We start from the raw sequence: 19,927 nt of genomic DNA on the forward strand, positions 1-19,927 counted from the left end.
TATCCGAGTTTTTATTAGACAAAACTCCTGGAAGCCAATTCCACCAGTGATTGTCTTCTATTATGGGAGCAGTCATATTCAGAGGAGTAGGCAAAATCTGGGAAACCATACGTTTGCCTCTCAAGACCCTAATCTGCAAATCTTTAATAGATTTAGACATATTCTCCTGCCTGACACCCGGCTTTGTGGCCCCTTCTCTAGGGAGGATATCCCTTCCAGTATGTAGAAAGGGTAACACATCTATCCCTCTACATTGAAATGATTCTGCCTGTTGTAACACAAGATTAACTATTATCTTAGAATAAAATTTCGCCCGTACACATAGACCATTTTCGTACCCTACTAAGGAAACCAAATCAATGTCATTCGACTGAATACATTTTAAACAATCAATATCTTTAAAACAATTGAGCAACCATGACCTATTTAGGTATAAATCAGAATCAAATAATGGCAAGAAGTCCAAAGTCAAGGTGTCCACATATGAATTAGACATTTTAAATTGTAGAGAAGAAGAGTTTATAGCAACATCAACTGGTAGTTGAAAGATAGGCGCCGATGGATTAAGTACTCCTGATACAGAAGGCATAATTCTCATTTCTTCTTCAATTGGAACACTGGGCGGTGTTAAATTTTTCTCTTGAAGATGGACTTCCACAGTGTTGGTACCATTATTACGAGAACAATTAACTACAGAACCATTGGTACCATCGATCACCTTGTTAGAAAAAATATCCAATAGAGATTTATCTTCAATCTCTGGCTCATTATAGTCTTCATTGATCATATGTTTTTGGAAAATGATTTGCCTCTGTTTTTTTTTCTTGTACTTACGAACGGGTTTCCTGTTTTTCCCTTTATTCTTTCTACTTTTAATAACTTTTCCGTTTTCATCAGAATTCACTTCAGGTTCCTTTCTTTCAGTGATGAAAATTGGGAATAACTCTTTTCCCACCGTGAGATCCACCTCCTCCAAACTTTCCTCTTTTAGGATTGGTTCTAATATCTGCATACCATTAGAAACAGAAGGGATGGAATTCCCTAAGGACTCATTTTTGTTAACCATTTCTGGAATCACTGCAGGAGCATTTCTTTCGGATAAATTATTGCTGTCAAAAGGAAAAACAGTCTCCGGGACAACAGTAGTCCCATTTTCTGCACTTTTTGCCAACAATACCTTCAGAATCTGGGTAACTGAGTCCAAGGTACAGTCAGAATTCCCAACAAATTTGCTCAATAAAGACAGTATGGAGGACAACAAGTGTTCTAATGCTATTAAACAATCAGAGATAGGTCTATCTTCTTTCGGCAATCCAGAAGCGGCAATGGGGCAAATACCGGATAGATTAAGTAATAAACTCCTAGAATCATTCTGTAATGAAGGAATGTCATCAGATGTTATAGAGGGAGTACTACTATATAGCAATAATCCTGACGGAGTTGCTCCCGATGCCGCCTTACTGGGATTCAAATGATTCAAATTTCCATCCTCCATGTAACGGCCACATAATTCAAGGTCAATACTAGACAAGAAGGATTCTCCTTTTATAGCCACATCGGGACATTCTGCACCGAAGGGAGTGTTAGATCGAAGTGTAATTGTATCTTTTATATTATTCTCAGGCATTTCTCCCCCTGAAGTGTATACTGAAAGATTAGCCACAGAGGATGCTAGTTTAGGGAACAATAAGTCTTTTTCCACCACTGATGGCGCCCCCACCAAAGGCGCCATCTGAGTACCACCTATCTCCGGGATTACTACAGGTTGTTCCCATAATTGCAATAACTGCTTCTGACCCTTCATTAAAACCCCATTGTCAAATGTATTCCTCAAGGGGTTAGATCTGGTTTTTGTACATGACCTTCCCCCTAGGACTCTTCCGGAACGTAGTTTTTTTGCAGTCATCCTTCACAAATGAAGCAGCCAGACAGCAGAATATGGTTCAGATATTATATATAGCAATCACTGAGTATTACACAGAGTCCTTTATTATGCAACTAGTGAATGCTCGTCAGTGTCCACATATATCTCCTATCGGGCGTCCCAAAAAGGCACTCTACACAAATCACTTGCAAATGAATATAACGTGGCCCAGCCCAGCCTACCTCAGCCACTGAGGGCCATAGAGGGCCCGCTCTTTGCCCGGTCTTCGCCCGCTCTTCCGTCCACGCGCGTCCCGCGTACGCGTCTAAAGGCTGGGTTTGGTAGGAAGAGGAGGTGGGCGGGAAGAGGCACCAGGTGCGCGGAGTGGTGTAGCGCAAGCGCTCCTGGTCCTCGCAGTCCCGCTCCCGGTCTCAGCAGCACTGTAAGATTGGCCTCCTGATGTCAGTAGTGACTGAGCACACGGGCTCCCAAGTCACAGGCAGGACTCTCAAATACGGGTTTCACAAGGCAAGAAAGGGTTTCTTCACAATGCGAATGCGAGCGGCTCCCGTGGAGCGGGGGCCGCTAGTCGTCTTATGCTCACACAGAGGAGGGGGCGGGAAGAGGCACCAGCTGCGCGGAGTGGTGTAGCGCAAGCGCTCCTGGTCCTCGCAGTCCCGCTCCCGGTCTCAGCAGCACTGTAAGATCGGCCTCCTGATGTCAGTAGTGACTGAGCACACGGGCTCCCAAGTCACAGGCAGGACTCTCAAATACGGGTTTCACAAGGCAAGAAAGGGTTTCTTCACAATGCGACTGCGAGCGGCTCCCGCGGAGCGGGGGCCGCGAGTCGTCTTATGCTCACACAGAGGAGGGGGCGGGAAGAGGCACCAGGTGCGCGGAGTGGTGTAGCGCAAGCGCTCCTGGTCCTCGCAGTCCCGCTCCCGGTCTCAGCAGCACTGTAAGATTGGCCTCCTGATGTCAGTAGTGACTGAGCACACAAGCTCCCAAGTCACAGGCAGGACTCTCAAATACGGGTTTCACAAGGCAAGAAAGGGTTTCTTCACAATGCGACTGCGAGCGGCACAGAGTTAAACGGCAAAAACTCAAACTAGTTGTAAACATTGAGACAATTTCTACACCCAGGAAGTGTTTTACAGAGCAGGTGGCTCGGAAAGGTTTGTAGTCTGGACCTGTTTGCCTGATCTAGACAAATCACGAAAAGAGTAATATTTTTTCATGAAGCGTGTCTTGGTTAGGCTTTTGGACTTTTTCTGAGTACACTTAAGGGCCCGTTGCCACCGCCGTAATAGAGGGAAAAGAAGGTATAAATGCACAGTGAATGATTACCGCTCATCTGTGCCCTGTCACTCACGTTGAGTGATACGTGTTGCTATTTTTATTAATTGTATGAAAGCATGTGAAATAAGTGAGGGCAACAGGGCACTGCTGGTTCCTGCCCCGTCCTTTTGTTACTTTATTTTTTAGGTCTCGGCCTGACGTGAGCAGCGCATGGTTAAGGCGTTGGACTCGAAATTCAATGGGGTTTCCCTGCGCAGGTTCGCATCCTGCTTGCAGCATCGGGCGATTTTGCATGAACACCATTTGGTTTGTTAAGGAAATGTTCACTTCTCGGTACGCAATCCTCATCAAGTCACAGAATTAAACAGCAAAAACTCAAACTAAATGTAAACATTAAGACAATTTCAACACTCCGGAAGTGTTTTAGAGAGCAGGTGGTTCGAAGGGTTCGTAGTCTGGACCTTTTCCTGCTTGATCTTGACGAGTCACGAAAAGAGTCATTTTTTTATGTAGAGTGTCTTGTTTAGGCTTTTGGACTCTTTCTGAGTACACTTAAGGGCCCGGTCCCAGCGCTGTAATATAGGGAAAAGAGGGTAGAAATGCGCAGTGATTGATTACTGCTCATCTGTGCCCTGTCACTCACTTTGAGTGATACGTGTTGCTATTTTTATTAATTGTATGAAAGCAAGCGAAATAAGTGAGGGCAACAGAGCACTGCTGGTACCTGCCCCTTCCTTCGGTTACTTTATTTTTTAGGTCTCGGTCTGACGTGAGCAGCGAATGGCTCATATACGACAACAGTGACATCATACTCATGGAGCTGCGATGGCCGAGTGGTAAAGGCATTGGACTCGAAATCCTATGGGGTTTCCCTGCGCAGGTTCGAATCCTGCTTGCAGCGACGTACGATTTTGCATGAACACCATTTGGTTCATTAAGGAAATTTTCACTTCTCGTTAGTCAATCCTCATCAAGTCACAGAGTTAAACAGCAAAAATTCAAACTAAATGTAAACATTAAGACAATTTCAACACTCAGGAAGTGTTTAAGAGAGCAGGTGGTTTGGAAGGGTTCGTAGTCTGGACCTGTCCTGCCTGATCTTGACGAGTCACAAAAAGAGTAATTTTTTTATGTAGCGTGTCTTGTTTAGGCATTTGGACTCTTTCTGAGTACTCTTAAGTGCCCATTCCCAGCGCCGTAATATAGGGAAAAGAGGGTAGGAAAGTGCAGTGATTGATTACCGCTCATCTGTGCCCTGTCACTCACTTTGATTGATACGTGTTGCTATTTTTATTAATTGTATGAAAGCATGCGAAATAAGTGAGGGCAACAGGGCACTGCTGGTACCTGCCCCGTCCTTCCGTTGTTCTATTTTTTAGGTCTCGGTCTGACGTGAGCAGTGCATAGCTCGTATACGACAACATGGAGCTGCGATGGCCGAGTGGTTAAGGCGTTGGACTCAAAATCAATGGGGTTTCCCTGCACAGGTCCGAATCCTGCTTGCAGCCTTGTGTGATTTTGCATGAACACCATTTGGTTTGATAAGGAAATGTCCACTTCTCGTTACGCAATCCTCATCAAGTAACAGAGTTAAACAGCAAAAACTCAAACTAAATGTAAACATTAAGACAATTTCAACACTCAGGAAGTGTTTTAGAGAGCAGGTGGCTCAGAAGGGTTCGTAGTCTGGACCTGTCCTGCCTGATCGTGACGAGTCACGAAAAGAGTAATTTTTTTATGTAGCGTGTCTTGTTTAGGCTTTTGGACTCTTTCTGAGTACACTTAAGGGCCCGGTCCCAGCGCCGTAATATAGGGAAAAGAGGGTAGAAATGCGCAGTGATTGATTACTGCTCATCTGTGCCCTGTCACTCACTTTGAGTGATACGTGTTGCTATTTTTATTAATTGTATGAAAGCAAGAGAAATAAGTGAGGGCAACAGAGCACTGCTGGTACCTGCCCCTTCCTTCGGTTACTTTATTTTTTAGGTCTCGGTCTGACGTGAGCAGCGAATGGCTCATATACGACAACAGTGACATCATACTCATGGAGCTGCGATGGCCGAGTGGTTAAGGCGTTGGACTCGAAATCCAATGGGGTTTCCCTGCGCAGGTTCGAATCCTGCTTGCAGCAACATATGATTTTGCATGAACACCATTTGGTTTGCTAAGGAAATTTTCACTTCTCGTTAGTCAATCCTCATCAAGTCACAGAGTTAAACAGGAAAAATTCAAACTAAATGTAAACATTAAGACAATTTCAACACTCAGGAAGTGTTTAAGAGAGCAGGTGGTTTGGAAGGGTTCGTCGTCTGGACCTGTCCTGCCTGATCTTGATGAGTCACAAAAAAAGTAATTTTTTTATGTAGCGTGTCTTGTTTAGGCATTTGGACTCTTTCTGAGTACTCTTAAGTGCCCATTCCCAGCGCCGTAATATAGTGAAAAGAGGGTAGGAATGTGCAGTGATTGATTACCGCTCATCTGTGCCCTGTCACTCACTTTGAGTGATACGTGTTGCTATTTTTATTAATTGTATGAAAGCTTGCGAAATAAGTGAGGGCAACAGGGCACTGCTGGTACCTGCCCCGTCCTTCCGTTGCTCTATTTTTTAGGTCTCGGTCTGACGTGAGCAGTGCATAGCTCGTATACGACAACATGGAGCTGCGATGGCCGAGTGGTCAAGGCGTTGGACTCGAAATCAATGGGGTTTCCCTGCACAGGTCCGAATCCTGCTTGCAGCCTCGTGCGATTTTGCATGAACACCATCTGGTTTGATAAGGAAATGTTCACTTCTCGTTACGCAATCCTCATCAAGTAACAGAGTTAAACAGCAAAAACTCAAACTAAATGTAAACATTAAGACAATTTCAACACTCAGGAAGTGTTTTAGAGAGCAGGTGGCTCGGAAGGGTTCGTAGTCTAGACCTGTCCTGCCTGATCTTGACGAGTCACGAAAAGAGTAATTTTTTTATGTAGCGTGTCTTGTATAGGCTTTTGGACTCTTTCTGAGTACACTTAAGGGCCCATTCCAGAGCCGTAATATAGGGAAAAGAGGGCAGAAATGTGCAGTGATTGATTACTGCTCATCTGTGCCCTGTCACTCACTTTGAGTGAGGCGTGTTGCTATTTTTATTAATTGTATGAAAGCATGCGAAATAAGTGAGGGAGACAGGGCACTGCTGGTACGTGCCCCGTCCTTCCGTTACTTTAATTTTTAGGTCTCGGCCTGATGTGAGCAGCGCATGGCTCGTATACGACAACAGTGATGTCATACTCATGGAGCTGCGATGGACAAGTGGTTAAGGCGTTGGACTCGAAATTCAATGGGGTTTCCCTGCGCAGGTTCGCATCCTGCTTGCAGCATCGGGCGATTTTGCATGAACACCATTTGGTTTGTTAAGGAAATGTTCACTTCTTGTTACGCAATCCTCATCAAGTCACAGAATTAAACAGCAAAAACTCAAACTAAATGTAAACATTAAGACAATTTCAACACTCCGGAAGTGTTTTAGAGAGCAGGTGGTTCGAAGGGTTCGTAGTATGGACCTGTCCTGCTTGATCTTGACGAGTCACGAAAAGAGTAATTTTTTTATGTAGAGTTTCTTGTTTAGGCTTTTGGACTCTTTCTGAGTACACTTAAGGGCCCGGTCCCAGCGCCGTAATATAGGGAAAAGAGGGTAGAAATGCGCAGTGATTGATTACTGCTCATCTGTGCCCTGTCACTCACTTTGAGTGATACGTGTTGCTATTTTTATTAATTGTATGAAAGCAAGCGAAATAAGTGAGGGCAACAGAGTACTGCTGGTACCTGCCCCTTCCTTCGGTTACTTTATTTTTTAGGTCTCGGTCTGACGTGAGCAGCGAATGGCTGATATACAACAACATGACATCATACTCATTGAGCTGCGATGGCCGAGTGGTTAAGGCGTTGGACTCGAAATCCAATGGGGTTTCCCTGCGCAGGTTCGAATCCTGCTTGCAGCGACGTCCGATTTTGCATGAACACCATTTGGTTTTTAAGGAAATTTTCACTTCTCGTTAGTCAATCCTCATCAAGTCACAGAGTTAAACAGCAAAAATTCAAACTAAATGTAAACATTAAGACAATTTCAACACTCAGGAAGTGTTTAAGAGAGCAGGTGGTTTGGAAGGGTTCGTAGTCTGGACCTGTCCTGCCTGATCTTGACGAGTCACAAAAAGAGTAATTTTTTTATGTAGCGTGTCTTGTTTAGGCATTTGGACTCTTTCTGAGTACTCTTAAGTGCCCATTCCCAGCGCCGTAATATAGGGAAAAGAGGGTAGGAATGTGCAGTGATTAATTACCGCTCATCTGTGCCCTGTCACTCACTTTGAGTGATACGTGTTGCTATTTTTATTAATTGTATGAAAGCATGCGAAATAAGTGAGGGCAACAGGGCACTGCTGGTACCTGCCCCGTCGTTCCGTTGCTCTATTTTTTAGGTCTCGGTCTGACGTGAGCAGTGCATAGCTCGTATACGACAACATGGAGCTGCGATGGCCGAGTGGTTAAGGCGTTGGACTCGAAATCAATGGGGTTTCCCTACACAGGTCCTAATCCTGCTTGCAGCCTCGTGCGATTTTGCATGAACACCATTTGGTTTGATAAGGAAATGTTCACTTCTCGTTACGCAATCCTCATCAAGTAACAGAGTTAAACAGCAAAAACTCAAACTAAATGTAAACATTAAGACAATTTCAACACTCAGGAAGTGTTTTAGAGAGCAGGTGGCTCGGAAGGGTTCGTAGTCTGGACCTGTCCTGCCTGATCTTGACGAGTCACGAAAAGAGTAATTTTGTTATGTAGCGTATCTTGTTTAGGCTTTTGGACTCTTTCTGAGTACACTTAAGGGCCCATTCCAGAGCCGTAATATAGGGAAAAGAGGGCAGAAATGTGCAGTGATTGATTACTGCTCATCTGTGCCCTGTCACTCACTTTGAGTGATGCTTGTTGCTATTTTTATTAATTGTATGAAAGCATGCGAAATAAGTGAGGGAGACAGGGCACTGCTGGTACGTGCCCCGTCCTTCCGTTACTTTAATTTTTAGGTCTCGGCCTGATGTGAGCAGCGCATGGCTCGTATACGACAACAGTGACATCATACTCACGCAGCTGCGATGGCTGAGTGGTTAAGGCGTTGGACTTGAAATCCATTGGGGTTTCCCCGCATAGGTTCGAATCCTGCTTGCAGCGTCATGATATTTTGCATGAACACCATTTGGTTTAGTTAAGTAAATGTTCACTTCTCGTTATGCAATCCTCATCAAGTCACAGAGTTAAACGGCAAAAACTCAAACTATATGTAAACATTGAGACAATTTCTACACCCAGGAAGTGTTTCAGAGAGCAGGTGGCTAGGAATGGTTTGTAGTCTGGACATGTCCTGCCTGATCTAGACAAGTCAGGAAAAGAGTAGTTTTTTTTTTATGAAGCGTGTCTTGTTTAGGCTTTTGGACTTTTTCTGAGTACACTTAAGGGCCCGTTGCCACCGCCGTAATAGAGGGAAAAGAGGGTAGAAATGCACAGTGAATGATTACCGCTCATCTGTGCCCTGTCACTCACTTTGAGTGATACGTGTTGCTATTTTTATTAATTGTATGAAAGCATGTGAAATAAGTGAGGGCAACAGGGCACTGCTATTTCCTGCCCCGTCCTTTTGTTACTTTAATTTTTTAGGTCTCGGCCTGACGTGAGCAGCGCATGGCTCATATACGACAACAGTGACATCATACTCATGGAGCTGCGATGGCCGAGTGGTTAAGGCGTTGGACTCGAAATTCAATGGGGTTTCCCTGCGCAGGTTCGCATCCTGCTTGCAGCATCGGGTGATTTTGCATGAACACCATTTGGTTTGTTAAGGAAATGTTCACTTCTCGTTACGCAATCCTCATCAAGTCACAGAATTAAACAGCAAAAACTCAAACTAAATGTAAACATTAAGACAATTTCAACACTCCGGAAGTGTTTTAGAGAGCAGGTGGTTCGAAGGGTTCGTAGTCTGGACCTGTCCTGCTTGATCTTGACGAGTCACGAAAAGAGTCATTTTTTTATGTAGAGTGTCTTGTTTAGGCTTTTGGACTCTTTCTGAGTACACTTAAGGGCCCGGTCCCAGCGCTGTAATATAGGGAAAAGAGGGTAGAAATGCGCAGTGATTGATTACTGCTCATCTGTGCCCTGTCACTCACTTTGAGTGATACGTGTTGCTATTTTTATTAATTGTATGAAAGCAAGAGAAATAAGTGAGGGCAACAGAGCACTGCTGGTACCTGCCCCTTCCTTCGGTTACTTTATTTTTTAGGTCTCGGTCTGACGTGAGCAGCGAATGGCTCATATACGACAACAGTGACATCATACTCATGGAGCTGCGATGGCCGAGTGGTTAAGGCGTTGGACTCGAAATCCTATGGGGTTTCCCTGCGCAGGTTCGAATCCTGCTTGCAGCGACGTACGATTTTGCATGAACACCATTTGGTTCGTTAGGGAAATTTTCACTTCTCGTTAGTCAATCCTCATCAAGTCACAGAGTTAAACAGCAAAAATTCAAACTAAATGTAAACATTAAGACAATTTCAACACTCAGGAAGTGTTTAAGAGAGCAGGTGGTTTGGAAGGGTTCGTAGTCTGGACCTGTCCTGCCTGATCTTGACGAGTCACAAAAAGAGTAATTTTTTTATGTGGCGTGTCTTGTTTAGGCATTTGGACTCTTTCTGAGTACTCTTAAGTGCCCATTCCCAGCGCCGTAATATAGGGAAAAGAGGGTAGGAAAGTGCAGTGATTGATTACCGCTCATCTGTGCCCTGTCACTCACTTTGATTGATACGTGTTGCTATTTTTATTAATTGTATGAAAGCATGCGAAATAAGTGAGGGCAACAGGGCACTGCTGGTACCTGCCCCGTCCTTCCGTTGTTCTATTTTTTAGGTCTCGGTCTGACGTGAGCAGTGCATAGCTCGTATACGACAACATGGAGCTGCGATGGCCGAGTGGTTAAGGCGGTGGACTCGAAATCAATGGGGTTTCCCTGCACAGGTCCGAATCCTGCTTGCAGCCTCGTGCGATTTTGCATGAACACCATTTGGTTTGATAAGGAAATGTCCACTTCTCGTTACGCAATCCTCATCAAGTAACAGAGTTAAACAGCAAAAACTCAAACTAAATGTAAACATTAAGACAATTTCAACACTCAGGAAGTGTTATAGAGAGCAGGTGGCTCGGAAGGGTTCATAGTCTGGACCTGTCCTGCCTGATCTTGACGAGTCACGAAAAGAGTAATTTTTTTATGTAGCGTGTCTTGTATAGGCTTTTGGACTCTTTCTGAGTACACTTAAGGGCCCATTCCAGAGCCGTAATATAGGGAAAAGAGGGCAGAAATGTGCAGTGATTGATTACTGCTCATCTGTGCCCTGTCACTCACTTTGAGTGATGCATGTTGCTATTTTTATTAATTGTATGAAAGCATGCGAAATAAGTGAGGGAGACAGGGCACTGCTGGTACGTGCCCCGTCCTTCCGTTACTTTAATTTTTAGGTCTCGGCCTGATGTGAGCAGCGCATGGCTCGTATACGACAACAGTGATGTCATACTCACACAGCTGCGATGGCCGAGTGGTTAAGGCGTTGGACTTGAAATCCAATGAGGTTTCCCTGCGTAGGTTCGAATCCTGCTTGCAGCGTCATGAGATTTTGCATGAACACCATTTGGTTTAGTTAAGTAAATTTTCACTTCTCGTTATGCAATCCTCATCAAGTCACAGAGTTAAACGGCAAAAACTCAAACTAGATGTAAACATTGAGACAATTTCTACTCCCAGGAAGTGTTTCAGAGAGCAGGTGGCTAGGAATGGTTTGTAGTCTGGACCTGTCCTGCCTGATGTAGACAAGTCAGGAAAAGAGTAATTTTTTTTTATGAAGCGTGTCTTGTTTAGGCTTTTGGACTTTTTCTGAGTACACTTAAGGGCCCGTTGCCACCGCCGTAATAGAGGGAAACGAGGGTAGAAATGCACAGTGAATGATTACAGCTCATCTGTGCCCTGTCACTCACTTTGAGTGATACGTGTTGCTATTTTTATTAATTGTATGAAAGCATGTGAAATAAGTGAGGGCAACAGGGCACTGCTGGTTCCTGCCCCGTCCTTTTGTTACTTTATTTTTTAGGTCTCGGCCTGATGTGAGCAGCGCATGGCTCATATACGACAACAGTGACATCATACTCATGGAGCTGGGATGGCCGAGTGGTTAAGGCGTTGGACTCGAAATTCAATGGGGTTTCCCTGCGCAGGTTCGCATCCTGCTTGCAGCATTGGGCGATTTTGCATGAACACCATTTGGTTTGTTAAGGAAATGTTCACTTCTTGTTACGCAATCCTCATCAAGTCACAGAATTAAACAGCAAAAACTCAAACTAAATGTAAACATTAAGACAATTTCAACACTCCGGAAGTGTTTTAGAGAGCAGGTGGTTCGAAGGGTTCGTAGTATGGACCTGTCCTGCTTGATCTTGACGAGTCACGAAAAGAGTAATTTTTTTATGTAGAGTTTCTTGTTTAGGCTTTTGGACTCTTTCTGAGTACACTTAAGGGCCCGGTCCCAGCGCCGTAATATAGGGAAAAGAGGGTAGAAATGCGCAGTGATTGATTACTGCTCATCTGTGCCCTGTCACTCACTTTGAGTGATACGTGTTGCTATTTTTATTAATTGTATGAAAGCAAGCGAAATAAGTGAGGGCAACAGAGTACTGCTGGTACCTGCCCCTTCCTTCGGTTACTTTATTTTTTAGGTCTCGGCCTGACGTGAGCAGCGAATGGCTGATATACGACAACAGTGACATCATACTCATGGAGCTGCGATGGCCGAGTGGTTAAGGCGTTGGACTCGAAATCCAATGGGGTTTCCCTGCGCAGTTTCGAATCCTGCTTGCAACGACGTCCGATTTTGCATGAACACCATTTGGTTTTTAAGGAAATTTTCACTTCTCGTTAGTCAATCCTCATCAAGTCACAGAGTTAAACAGCAAAAATTCAAACTAAATGTAAACATTAAGACAATTTCAACACTCAGGAAGTGTTTAAGAGAGCAGGTGGTTTGGACGGGTTCGTAGTCTGGACCTGTCCTGCCTGATCTTGACGAGTCACAAAAAGAGTAATTTTTTTATGTAGCGTGTCTTGTTTAGGCATTTGGACTCTTTCTGAGTACTCTTAAGTGCCCATTCCCAGCGCCGTAATATAGGGAAAAGAGGGTAGGAATGTGCAGTGATTAATTACCGCTCATCTGTGCCCTGTCACTCACTTTGAGTGATACGTGTTGCTATTTTTATTAATTGTATGAAAGCAAGCGAAATAAGTGAGGGCAACAGGGCACTGCTGGTACCTGCCCCGTCGTTCCGTTGCTCTATTTTTTAGGTCTCGGTCTGACGTGAGCAGTGCATAGCTCGTATACGACAACATGGAGCTGCGATGGCCGAGTGGTTAAGGCGTTGGACTCGAAATCAATGGGGTTTCCCTGCACAGGTCCGAATCCTGCTTGCAGCCTCGTGCGATTTTGCATGAACACCATTTGGTTTGATAAGGAAATGTTCACTTCTCATTACGCAATCCTCATCAAGTAACAGAGTTAAACAGCAAAAACTCAAACTAAAAGTAAACATTAAGACAATTTCAACACTCAGGAAGTGTTTTAGAGAGCAGGTAGCTCGGAAGGGTTCGTAGTCTGGACCTGTCCTGCCTGATCTTGACGAGTCACGAAAAGAGTAATTTTTTTATGTAGCGTGTCTTGTTTAGGCATTTGGACTCTTTCTGAGTACTCTTAAGTGCCCATTCCCAGCGCCGTAATATAGGGAAAAGAGGGTAGGAATGTGCAGTGATTAATTACCGCTCATCTGTGCCCTGTCACTCACTTTGAGTGATACGTGTTGCTATTTTTTATTAATTGTATGAAAGCATGCGAAATAAGTGAGGGCAACAGGGCACTGCTGGTACCTGCCCCGTCGTTCCGTTGCTCTATTTTTTAGGTCTCGGTCTGACGTGAGCAGTGCATAGCTCGTATACGACAACATGGAGCTGCGATGGCCGAGTGGTTAAGGTGTTGGACTCGAAATCAATGGGGTTTCCCTGCACAGGTCCGAATCCTGCTTGCAGCGTTGTGCGATTTTGCATGAACACCATTTGGTTTGATAAGGAAATGTTCACTTCTCATTACGCAATCCTCATCAAGTAACAGAGTTAAACAGCAAAAACTCAAACTAAATGTAAACATTAAGACAATTTCAACACTCAGGAAGTGTTTTAGAGAGCAGGTGGCTCGGAAGGGTTCGTAGTCTGGACCTGTCCTGCCTGATCTTGACGAGTCACGAAAAGAGTAATTTTTTTATGTAACGTGTCTTGTTTAGGCTTTTGGACTCTTTCTGAGTACACTTAAGGGCCCATTCCAGAGCCGTAATATAGGGAAAAGAGGGCAGAAATGTACAGTGATTGATTACTGCTCATCTGTGCCCTGTCACTCACTTTGAGTGATGCGTGTTGCTATTTTTATTGATTGTATGAAAGCATGCGAAATAAGTGAGGGAGACAGGGCACTGCTGGTACGTGCCCTGTCCTTCCGTTACTTTAATTTGTAGGTCTTGGCCTGATGTGAGCAGCGCATGGCTCGTATACGACAACAGTGACATTATACTCACGCAGCTGCGATGGCCGAGTGGTTAAGGCGTTGGACTTGAAATCCAATGGGGTTTCCCCGCGTAGGTTCGAATCCTGCTTGCAGCGTCATGAGATTTTGCATGAACACCATATGGTTTAGTTAAGGAAATGTTCACTTCTCGTTATGCAATCCTCATCAAGTCACAGAATTAAACAGCAAAAACTCAAACTAAATGTAAACATTAAGACAATTTCAACACTCCGGAAGTGTTTTAGAGAGCAGGTGGTTCGAAGGGTTCGTAGTCTGGACCTGTCCTGCTTGATCTTGACGAGTCACGAAAAGAGTCATATTGTTTATGTAGAGTTTCTTGTTTAGGCTTTTGGACTCTTTCTGAGTACACTTAAGGGCCCGGCCCCAGAGCCGTAATATAGGGAAAAGAGGGTAGAAATGCGCAGTGATTGATTACTGCTCATCTGTGCCCTGTCACTCACTTTGAGTGATACGTGTTGCTATTTTTATTAATTGTATGAAAGCAAGCGAAATAAGTGAGGGCAACAGAGTACTGCTGGTACCTGCCCTTCCTTCGGTTACTTTATTTTTTAGGTCTCGGTCTGACGTGAGCAGCGAATGGCTCATATACGACAACAGTGACATCATACTCATAGAGCTGCGATGGCCGAGTGGTTAAGGCGTTGGACTCGAAATCCAATGGGGTTTCCCTGCGCAGGTTCGAATCCTGCTTGCAGCGATGTCTTATTTTGCATGAACACCATTTGGTTTGTTAAGGAAATATTCACTTCTCGTTACGCAATCCTCATCAAGTAACAGAGTTAAACAGCAAAAACTCAAACTAAATGTAAACATTAAGACAATTTCAACACTCAGGAAGTGTTTTAGAGAGCAGGTGGCTCGGAAGGGTTCGTAGTCTGGACCTGTCCTGCCTGATCTTGACGATTCACGAAAAGAGTAATTTTTTTATGTAGCGTGTCTTGTTTAGGCTTTTGGACTCTTTCTGAGTACACTTAAGGGCCCATTCCCAGAGCCGTAATATAGGGAAAAGAGGGCAGAAATGTGCAGTGATTGATTACTGCTCATCTGTGCCCTGTCATCACTTTGAGTGATGCGTGTTGCTATTTTTATTGATTGTATGAAAGCATGCGAAATAAGTGAGGGAGACAGGGCACTGCTGGTACGTGCCCTGTCCTTCCGTTACTTTAATTTGTAGGTCTCGGCCTGATGTGAGCAGCGCATGGCTCGTATACGACAACAGTGACGTTATACTCACGCAGCTGCGATGGCCGAGTGGTTAAGGCGTTGGACTTGAAATCCAATGGGGTTTCCCCGCGTAGGTTCGAATCCTGCTTGGAGGGTCATGAGATTTTGCATTAGCACCATTTGGTTTAGTTAAGTAAATGTTCACTTCTCGTTATGCAGTCCTCTTCAAGTCACAGAGTTAAACGGCAACAACTCAAACTAGATGTAAACATTGAGACAATTTCTACACCCAGGAAGTGTTTTACAGAGCAGGTGGCACGGAAGGGTTCGTAGTCTGGACCTGTTTGCCTGATCTACACAAGTCACGAAAAGAGTAATATTTTTTCATGAAGCGTGTCTTGGTTAGGCTTTTGGACTCTTTCTGAGTACACTTAAGGGCCCGTTGCCACCGCTGTAATATAGGGAAAAGAGGGTAGAAATGCGCAGTGATTGATTACTGCTCATCTGTGCCCTGTCACTCACTTTGAGTGATACGTGTTGCTATTTTTATTAATTGTATGAAAGCATGTGAAATAAGTGAGGGCAACAGGGCACTGCTGGTTCCTGCCCCGTCCTTATGTTACTTTATTTTTTAGGTCTCGGCCTGACGTGAGCAGCGCATGGCTCATATACGACAACAGTGACATCATGTTCATGGAGCTGTGATGGCCGAGTGGTTAAGGCGTTGTACTCGAAATTCAATGGGGTTTCCCTGCGAAGGTTCGAATCCTGCTTGCAGTGTCGTCTGAATTTGCATGAACACCATTTGGTTTGTTAAGGAAATGTTCACTTCTCGTTACGCAATCCTCATCAAGTCACAGAGTTAAACAGCAAAAACTCAAACTAAATGTAAACATTAAGACAATTTCAACACTCTGGAAGTGTTTTATAGAGCAGGTGGTTCGGAAGGGTTCGTAGTCTGGACCTGTCCTGCCTGATCTTGACGAGTCACGAAAAGAGTAATTATTTTTATGTAGAGTGTCTTGTTTAGGCTTTTGGACTCTTTCTGAGTACACTTGAGGGCCCGGTCCCAGCGCCGTAATATAGGGAAAAGAGGGTAGAAATGCACAGTGATTGATTACTGCTCATCTGTGCCCTGTCACTCACTTTGAGTGATGCGTGTTGCTATTTTTATTAATTGTATAAAAGCATGCTAAATGAGTGAGGGCAACAGAGCACTGCTGGTACCTGCCCAGTCCTTCCGTTACTTTACTTTTTAGGTCTCGGTCTGACGTAAGCAGCGCATGGGTCATATACGACAACAGTGACATTACACGCACGGAGCTGCGATGGCCGAGTGGTTAAGGCGTTGGACTCGAAATCCAATGGGGTTTCCCTGCGCAGGTTTGAATCCTGATTGCAGCGACGTGCGATCTTGCCGGAACACCATTTGGTTTGTTAAGGAAAAGTTCACTTCTCGTTAGGCAATCCTCATCAAGTCACAGAGTTAAACAACAAAAACTCAAACTAAATGTAAACATTGAGACAATTTCAACACTAAGGAAGTCTTTTAGAGAGCAGGTGGTTCAGGGTAGAAATGTGCAGTGATTGATTACTGCTCATCAGTGCCCTGTCACTCACTTTGAGTGATGTGTGTTGCTATTTTTATTAATTGTATCAAAGCATGCGAAATAAGTGAGGGCAACAGGGCACTGCTGGTACCTGCCCCGTCCTTCCGTTGCTTTATTTTTTAGGTCTCGGTCTGACTTGAGCAGCGCATGGCTCGTATATGACAAGAGTGACATCATACTCATGAAGCTGCGATGGCTGAGTGGTTAAGGCGTTGGACCTGAAATCCATTGGGGTTTCCCTCCGCAGTTTCAAATCCTGCTTGCAGCATCGTGCGATTTTACATGAACACCATTTGGTTTGTTAAGGAAATGTTCACTTCTCGCTACGCAATCCTCATCAAGTCACAGAGTTAAACAGCAAAAACTCAAACTAAATGTAAACATTAAGACAATTTCAACACCCAGGAAGTGTTTTAGAGAGCAGGTGGTGCAGAAGGCTTCGTAGTATGAACCTGTCCTGCCTGATCTTGACGAGTCCCAAAAAGAGTAATTTTTTTATGTAGCGTGTCTTGTTTAGGCTTTTGAACTCTTTCTGAGTACTCTTAAGGGCCCATTCACAGCGCCGTAAGTTTGGGAAAAGAGGGTTGAAATGTGCAGTGATTGATTACCGCTCAACTGTGCCCTGTCACACACTTTGAGTGATGCGTGTTGCTATTTTTATTAATTGTATCAAAGCATGCAAAATAAGTGAGGGAGACAGGGCACTGCTGGTACGTGCCCCGTCCTTCCGTTACTTTAATTTTTAGGTCTCGGCCTGATGTGAGCAGCGCATGGCTCGTATACGACAACAGTGACATCATACTCATGCAGTTGCGATGGCCGAGTGGTTAAGGCGTTGGACTTGAAATCAAATGGGGTTTCCTCGCGTAGGTTTGAATCCTGCTCGCAGAGTCATGAGATTTTGCATGAACACCATTTGGTTTAGTTAAGTAAATGTTCACTTCTCGTTATGCAATCCTCATCAAGTCACCGAGTTAAACGGCAAAAACTCAAACTAGATGTAAACATTGAGACAATTTCCACACCCAGGAAGTGTTTTAGAGAGCAGGTGGCTCGGAAGGGTTCGTAGTCTGGAGCAGTCCTGCCTGATATAGACAAGTCACGAAAAGAGTAATTATTTTTTATGAAGCGTGTCTTGTTTATTCTTTTGGACTCTTTCTGAGTACACTTAAGGGCCTGTTGCCACCACCGTAATACAGGGAAAAGAGGGTAGAAATGTGCAGTGATTGATTACCACTCATCTGTGCCCTGTCACTCACTTTGAGTGATACGTGTTGCTATTTTTATTAATTGTATGAAAGCATGTGAAATAAGTGAGGGCAACAGGGCACTGCTGGTTCCTGCCCCGTCCTTATGTTACTTTATTTTTTAGGTCTTGGCCTGACGTGAGCAGCGCATGGCTCATATACGACAACAGTGACATCATAATCATGGAGCTGCGATGGCCGAGTGGTTAAGGCGTTGGACTCGAAATTCAATGGGGTTGCCCTGCACAGGTTCGAATCCTGCTTGCAGCATCGGGCGATTTTGCATTAACACCATTTGGTTTGTTCAGGAAATGTTCACTTCTCGTTACGCAATCCTCATCAAGTCACAGAGTTAAACAGCAAAAACTCAAACTAAATGTAAACATTAAGACAATTTCAACACTCAGGAAATGTTTAAGAGAGCAGGTGGTTTGGAAGGGTTCGTAGTCTGGACCTGTCCTGCCTGATCTTGACGAGTCACAAAAAGAGTTATTTTTTAATGTAGCGTGTCTTGTTTAGGCATTTGGACTCTTTCTGAGTACTCTTAAGTGCCCATTCCCAGCGCCGTAATATAGGGAAAAGAGGGTAGGAATGTGCAGTGATTGATTACCGCTCATCTGTGCCCTGTCACTCACTTTGAGTGATGCGTGTTGCTATTTTTATTAATTGTATCAAAGCATGCGAAATAAGTGAGGGCAACAGGGCACTGCTGGTACCTGCCCCGTCCTTCCGTTACTTTATTTTTTAGGTCTCGGCCTGACGTGAGCAGCGCATGGCTCATATACGACAACAGTGACATCATACACATGTAGCTGCGATGGCCGAGTGGGTAAGGTGTTGGACTTGAAATCCAATGGGGTTTCTCCGCGTAGGTTCGAATCCTGCTTGCAGGGTCATGAGATTTTGCATTAGCACCATTTGGTTTCATTAAGTAAATGTTCACTTCTCGTTATGCAGTCCTCTTCAAGTCACAGAGTTAAACGGCAAAAACTCAAACTAGATGTAAACATTGAGACAATTTCTACACCCAGGAAGTGTTTTACAGAGCAGGTGGCTCAGAAGGGTTCGTAGTCTGGACCTGTTTGCCTGATCTAGACAATTGACGAAAAGAGTAATTATTTTTATGTAGAGTGTCTTGTTTAGGCTTTTGAACTCTTTCTGAGTACTCTTAAGGGCCCATTCACAGCGCCGTAAGATAGGGAAAAGAGGGTTGAAATGTGCAGTGATTGATTACCGCTCATCTGTGCCCTGTCACACACTTTGAGTGATGCGTGTTGCTATTTTTATTAATTTTATCAAAGCATGCAAAATAAGTGAGGGAGACAGGGCACTGCTGGTACGTGCCCCGTCTTTCCGTTACTTTAATTTTTAGGTCTCGGCCTGATGTGAGCAGCGCATGGCTCGTATACGACAACAGTGACATCATACTCATGCAGTTGCGATGGCCGAGTGGTTAAGGCGTTGGACTTGAAATCAAATGGGGTTTCCTCGCGTAGGTTTGAATCCTGCTCGCAGAGTCATGAGATTTTGCATGAACACCATTTGGTTTAGTTAAGTAAATGTTCACTTCTCGTTATGCAATCCTCATCAAGTCACAGAGTTAAACGGCAAAAACTCAAACTAGATGTAAACATTGAGACAATTTCCACACCCCGGAAGTGTTTTAGAGAGCAGGTGGCTCGGAAGGGCCCATTCAATATTTACATGGTCCCTCTCATTTCCCTCATTGAATCATACGGCATACTGGTAACATCGTATGCCGATGATACTCAGCTCATTGTCCCTCTGGAGAAGAACTCTACCAATGCTGAGCTTAACCTTAAGAACTGTTTGAAGGATGTGTTTCTCTGGATGGACAAAAACCATCTTAAATGCAATGTCAGTAAAACAGAGATTCTTCCTATGGGAAAGTCCCAACATTTCTGTCCCAGTATATGGTGGCCTGAAGACTCTCCTGTTCCCTCACAAACGGTGACATCAGCAAGAAACTTAGGGGTTTTATTCGACACCGAGCTTTCATTTGACCAACACGTGAGGAATGTCGC

General features: G+C 44.3%; 25 non-coding genes across 25 annotated transcripts; all 25 read left to right on the plus strand.

The window, feature by feature from the left end:
- The first annotated feature begins 3,982 nt into the window (after window positions 1–3,982).
- TRNAS-CGA (transfer RNA serine (anticodon CGA)) lies at window positions 3,983–4,064 on the plus strand. The gene has a single exon. It is a non-coding gene; the product is annotated as a tRNA-Ser (tRNA).
- Window positions 4,065–4,590: 526 nt separating this feature from the next.
- Window positions 4,591–4,671, plus strand: TRNAL-CAA (transfer RNA leucine (anticodon CAA)). The gene has a single exon. It is a non-coding gene; the product is annotated as a tRNA-Leu (tRNA).
- Window positions 4,672–5,212: 541 nt separating this feature from the next.
- Window positions 5,213–5,294, plus strand: TRNAS-CGA (transfer RNA serine (anticodon CGA)). Its single transcript has one exon. It is a non-coding gene; the product is annotated as a tRNA-Ser (tRNA).
- Window positions 5,295–5,820: 526 nt separating this feature from the next.
- TRNAS-CGA (transfer RNA serine (anticodon CGA)) lies at window positions 5,821–5,901 on the plus strand. Its single transcript has one exon. It is a non-coding gene; the product is annotated as a tRNA-Ser (tRNA).
- A 540-nt stretch (window positions 5,902–6,441) lies between these two features.
- Window positions 6,442–6,523, plus strand: TRNAS-CGA (transfer RNA serine (anticodon CGA)). Its single transcript has one exon. It is a non-coding gene; the product is annotated as a tRNA-Ser (tRNA).
- Window positions 6,524–7,062: 539 nt separating this feature from the next.
- TRNAS-CGA (transfer RNA serine (anticodon CGA)) lies at window positions 7,063–7,144 on the plus strand. Its single transcript has one exon. It is a non-coding gene; the product is annotated as a tRNA-Ser (tRNA).
- Window positions 7,145–8,290: 1,146 nt separating this feature from the next.
- On the plus strand, window positions 8,291–8,372 carry TRNAS-UGA (transfer RNA serine (anticodon UGA)). The gene has a single exon. It is a non-coding gene; the product is annotated as a tRNA-Ser (tRNA).
- A 546-nt stretch (window positions 8,373–8,918) lies between these two features.
- On the plus strand, window positions 8,919–9,000 carry TRNAS-CGA (transfer RNA serine (anticodon CGA)). The gene has a single exon. It is a non-coding gene; the product is annotated as a tRNA-Ser (tRNA).
- Window positions 9,001–9,540: 540 nt separating this feature from the next.
- On the plus strand, window positions 9,541–9,622 carry TRNAS-CGA (transfer RNA serine (anticodon CGA)). Its single transcript has one exon. It is a non-coding gene; the product is annotated as a tRNA-Ser (tRNA).
- Window positions 9,623–10,148: 526 nt separating this feature from the next.
- On the plus strand, window positions 10,149–10,229 carry TRNAS-CGA (transfer RNA serine (anticodon CGA)). Its single transcript has one exon. It is a non-coding gene; the product is annotated as a tRNA-Ser (tRNA).
- A 540-nt stretch (window positions 10,230–10,769) lies between these two features.
- TRNAS-UGA (transfer RNA serine (anticodon UGA)) lies at window positions 10,770–10,851 on the plus strand. The gene has a single exon. It is a non-coding gene; the product is annotated as a tRNA-Ser (tRNA).
- Window positions 10,852–11,395: 544 nt separating this feature from the next.
- TRNAS-CGA (transfer RNA serine (anticodon CGA)) lies at window positions 11,396–11,477 on the plus strand. Its single transcript has one exon. It is a non-coding gene; the product is annotated as a tRNA-Ser (tRNA).
- Window positions 11,478–12,017: 540 nt separating this feature from the next.
- TRNAS-CGA (transfer RNA serine (anticodon CGA)) lies at window positions 12,018–12,099 on the plus strand. Its single transcript has one exon. It is a non-coding gene; the product is annotated as a tRNA-Ser (tRNA).
- A 525-nt stretch (window positions 12,100–12,624) lies between these two features.
- On the plus strand, window positions 12,625–12,705 carry TRNAS-CGA (transfer RNA serine (anticodon CGA)). Its single transcript has one exon. It is a non-coding gene; the product is annotated as a tRNA-Ser (tRNA).
- Window positions 12,706–13,232: 527 nt separating this feature from the next.
- Window positions 13,233–13,313, plus strand: TRNAS-CGA (transfer RNA serine (anticodon CGA)). The gene has a single exon. It is a non-coding gene; the product is annotated as a tRNA-Ser (tRNA).
- Window positions 13,314–13,853: 540 nt separating this feature from the next.
- Window positions 13,854–13,935, plus strand: TRNAS-UGA (transfer RNA serine (anticodon UGA)). The gene has a single exon. It is a non-coding gene; the product is annotated as a tRNA-Ser (tRNA).
- A 541-nt stretch (window positions 13,936–14,476) lies between these two features.
- Window positions 14,477–14,558, plus strand: TRNAS-CGA (transfer RNA serine (anticodon CGA)). Its single transcript has one exon. It is a non-coding gene; the product is annotated as a tRNA-Ser (tRNA).
- A 540-nt stretch (window positions 14,559–15,098) lies between these two features.
- Window positions 15,099–15,183, plus strand: TRNAS-UGA (transfer RNA serine (anticodon UGA)). Its single transcript has one exon. It is a non-coding gene; the product is annotated as a tRNA-Ser (tRNA).
- Window positions 15,184–15,723: 540 nt separating this feature from the next.
- TRNAS-CGA (transfer RNA serine (anticodon CGA)) lies at window positions 15,724–15,805 on the plus strand. Its single transcript has one exon. It is a non-coding gene; the product is annotated as a tRNA-Ser (tRNA).
- Window positions 15,806–16,347: 542 nt separating this feature from the next.
- Window positions 16,348–16,429, plus strand: TRNAS-CGA (transfer RNA serine (anticodon CGA)). The gene has a single exon. It is a non-coding gene; the product is annotated as a tRNA-Ser (tRNA).
- Window positions 16,430–16,821: 392 nt separating this feature from the next.
- Window positions 16,822–16,903, plus strand: TRNAS-UGA (transfer RNA serine (anticodon UGA)). Its single transcript has one exon. It is a non-coding gene; the product is annotated as a tRNA-Ser (tRNA).
- Window positions 16,904–17,444: 541 nt separating this feature from the next.
- Window positions 17,445–17,529, plus strand: TRNAS-UGA (transfer RNA serine (anticodon UGA)). The gene has a single exon. It is a non-coding gene; the product is annotated as a tRNA-Ser (tRNA).
- A 541-nt stretch (window positions 17,530–18,070) lies between these two features.
- Window positions 18,071–18,152, plus strand: TRNAS-CGA (transfer RNA serine (anticodon CGA)). Its single transcript has one exon. It is a non-coding gene; the product is annotated as a tRNA-Ser (tRNA).
- A 541-nt stretch (window positions 18,153–18,693) lies between these two features.
- On the plus strand, window positions 18,694–18,778 carry TRNAS-UGA (transfer RNA serine (anticodon UGA)). Its single transcript has one exon. It is a non-coding gene; the product is annotated as a tRNA-Ser (tRNA).
- A 539-nt stretch (window positions 18,779–19,317) lies between these two features.
- On the plus strand, window positions 19,318–19,402 carry TRNAS-UGA (transfer RNA serine (anticodon UGA)). The gene has a single exon. It is a non-coding gene; the product is annotated as a tRNA-Ser (tRNA).
- The last annotated feature ends 525 nt before the right edge of the window (window positions 19,403–19,927 follow it).

Source organism: Lissotriton helveticus, chromosome 11, assembly GCF_964261635.1.
Source record: "Lissotriton helveticus chromosome 11, aLisHel1.1, whole genome shotgun sequence".
NCBI classification, from domain to species: Eukaryota; Metazoa; Chordata; class Amphibia; order Caudata; family Salamandridae; genus Lissotriton; species Lissotriton helveticus.